Genomic DNA, 3,443 nt, shown 5'->3' with positions numbered 1-3,443 from the left:
GGTGAATATATCTCACTCAGGAGGTGTGCAGTGCACAGGAATGATAACTATACCTTTCATATTTTTTGAGTTATTGCCCTTTGTTATTTTTCATACTTAACTTTTCACCCGAGTTGAGCATAACTCAAAAAGTGTTTGAGATATCAACATGAAACGTCATAGGTGGATAGATCTTATTAAGGAGTAATGCTGTGCGCAATAATGATAACTGTTCCCTATATAATTTTTGAGTAATTGCCCTTTCTTCTTGTTCATACTATTTTGTCTCGAGCTTATCTCAAAAAGTGTTAGAGGTGTCAAAATGAAACTTCATAGGTGGATAGATCTCACTCAGGAGGTGTGCAGTGCACAAGAATAATAACCCTACCTTTCATATGTTTTGAGTTATTGCCCTTTGTTATTTTTCATACTTAATTTTTCACCTGAGTGGAGCTTAACTCAAAAGTGTTTGAGATGTCAACATGAAACGTCATAGGTTGATAGATCTAATTAAGGAGGAATGCTGTGCGCAAGAATGATAACTCTTCCCTATATTATTTTTGAGGTATTGCCTTTTGTTCTTTATCATACTTTTTGTCCGGAGCTTATCTCAAAAAGTATTTGAGGTATCAGCTTGAAACTTCAAAGGTGGATAGATCTTACTGAGGAGGGGTGCAGCACACAAGAATGATAACCTACCCTGTATTTTTTTTTCAGTTATTGCCCTTTTTATTTCCAGCCATCAGTATTAACAGGTTTCAAATCTGTAATAACTTCAGCCATCAGTTTTCATAACAAAAAGACCTCTTAAAAATGAATTATTCTGCTCTACTACATATACATTCTTCCAATGAGCAAACGCATTCGGCGGGGGATGGCCATGATGACATGGCTCTTGTTAAAACATAATTCAACATATGTTTGGCCTGTCAAAAGAATTAGAAGGAAAAGAAAATGAAGCTTAATATGCATCTAATCATCTTTTGTATTTTACCCATCAACGGTCCGTATGTTTCCGTTAATTTTCTCCGTTAATTTCCGTAGGTTAAGTACTTTTCAAATCATGTGAGTACATTGCTTGATTATGCGAAACATTTTAAGATGGTTGTTAGGTATATCACTTTTAGTATACATGTATAACAGTGGGTACGTGGCATAAGAAAGAATACGTGGAATGGAATATCTGTCGAAAGATGTAAAAAGATTCGACTACATTTATTTGATAAAGCATGCCTGCACAGTTACTATTGCACTGTTACGTTATGAGTTGATACTTTAAAGCACACATGAAACTTCCGTAGTGTACACTGTGCGTCGCTTATAATTTAGTGAAAATAATGAAAGTAGTCTCACACACATTTTGTCACAATATTTTTCTAGATGAAGATTTTCCATGACCGACTTAAAATCACGTGTCCTGTATCGTTGTAGGTTTGAATCCCGCCAGGTAGTTTTGATTTTATTTTTCATGCGAGGTAGATATTTAGCAAGCTTATTGAAAGTTGGTGGCTTAACTCAGCTAATCTACAAGTGTTGAAATAATGCACAAAGGAGTACCTGAGATTCCAGGAATGAATCTCTATCTGACAGTGTCAGTTGGCTTTGAACTCCAACAAAACAAAACAAAACAAAGCAAACCTTTTTTCTTGATGATGATAAAGGTTATCATTAAGCTTCCTAGTAGCAAAATGGTTTCAATTTTTACATTAAAACATTTCAATGAAAATAAATGTATATTTATTGTAAAGTATATTATTAATTTTTAATTTTTATAACGTTTCTAATGAACGTCATTAGCCTTCCGACGTGATTGGCAAAAATAATGCGTATCATGATTGCTTTGATAGCTAAATAATCATCGAAATTAAGATACATTTAAACTTGAATAATTTATATTGACATTCTAAGTCATCAAAAATGGGTTATTTTAAATGAAATGAATATATACTGTTTTTAATTGATGTCGTAAAACATGTGACGTAAAAGAAGTGTTGTGAATATTCTTTTGATAAATTCAATTGCCGTGAGCTGGTACCATATTGAAATATGAATTATTAATAACAACATTTTCAACTATTTTCAATTATTTTGAATGTTATTCCTACAGAAATGATAGGAAGGTCTTAATGGCAGGCACGTGCCGTCCCTAGCTCGTACAAATAACAGACAAAGTGCATTAAAATTTTCAATATCTCTGATGCTTATTTCAATAAATACCAGATTAAATCTTCACACGATACATTTGGGAAGATGACATGAACTATATAAAATAAAATAATATGGAGGCGGGGCTAAGACTCCATACATATATTTTGGTCATGATATGGTAATTTAAATCATACAGGATCTTTTATATCCTTTCAGGCAATATTTCTAAGTCACGACTTTTCGTAACGTACACTACAATTAATTATGTACTATTCAATCGTATTTATCATTATTGTTAAATACACCATAAAATGAACTCCACAAAGTTAAAGAAGCTGAAAAACATGAAATTTGAATTTCTTACGTAGATTATTTATAATTGCAAATAAATGCTCGTTATGCCTCAGAAATGCTATCATTTTTACTTCTCAAACACTTCATTTTGGTATTCTGTTTAAGTTTCAAAACAATACTAATTTGCCAAACACTGGAACTGTCGTTTGTTCCTTTAGCTCTGTTGGTAACGGCTATACTCATAGTAAAAAGGTTCTTTATATGAAAATCAAAATACTACTTTGTTTACATTTTTGCTACTTTTACGGCACTATCTGGACATTCAGTTCATACATGCTTCAGATGTTAAACATCTTACAGGCTTAAATCCTTTATTTTGTTTTGTTTGCCTAAGTTTTTGGCAATACTCTTGACGTTGTTATTACGGAAGCAGTCAATGGGGTTGAAATTGTGGCATGTGAACCTGGTGATTATGTGTCTGATCATCGAGCAATAAAATGTGTTACAAATGTTCAAAAAGAAAACATAATCAGTAAGTCAGTCAAATTTAGAAACTTTAAAAATATAGACGAGTCATCTGTTAGAAAAGACTTCAGTGAAATTACAATAGATCAGAGTGATATAAATCTATACATGAATGAGTTTGAAAATAAAATAAAGAACGTTCTGGACACTCATGCACCTGAAAAAGAGATAACAAAAGTAATTAGAGCTCCTAAACCATGGTTCACTCCCGAAATTCTCACCCTTAAAACATCGACTCGGAAAGCTGAAAAAATATGGAGAAAATATCGTCAACCTCAACAATATGAATCATTCAAAAAGTCTCGGAACAAGTACAATGATGAACTCGAAAAAGAGAAAACAAAAGTAATAAGTGAAAAAGTAACTAATACAAAGGGTGATTCCAAGAAGCTGTACAAGTTAGTGTCTGAATTATACAGGAACTAAATCAGAAAACCCAATGCCACCTGGGTAGAGTGATTGTGAGCTCTCCGAACACTTTGCCTCATTTTTCATGA

This window comes from Ruditapes philippinarum, unplaced genomic scaffold (assembly GCF_026571515.1).
Source record: "Ruditapes philippinarum isolate M1 unplaced genomic scaffold, ASM2657151v2 ctg6427_1_1_1_1, whole genome shotgun sequence".
NCBI lineage: Eukaryota > Metazoa > Mollusca > Bivalvia > Venerida > Veneridae > Ruditapes > Ruditapes philippinarum.
Note: the sequence above shows the minus strand (reverse complement) of the source record.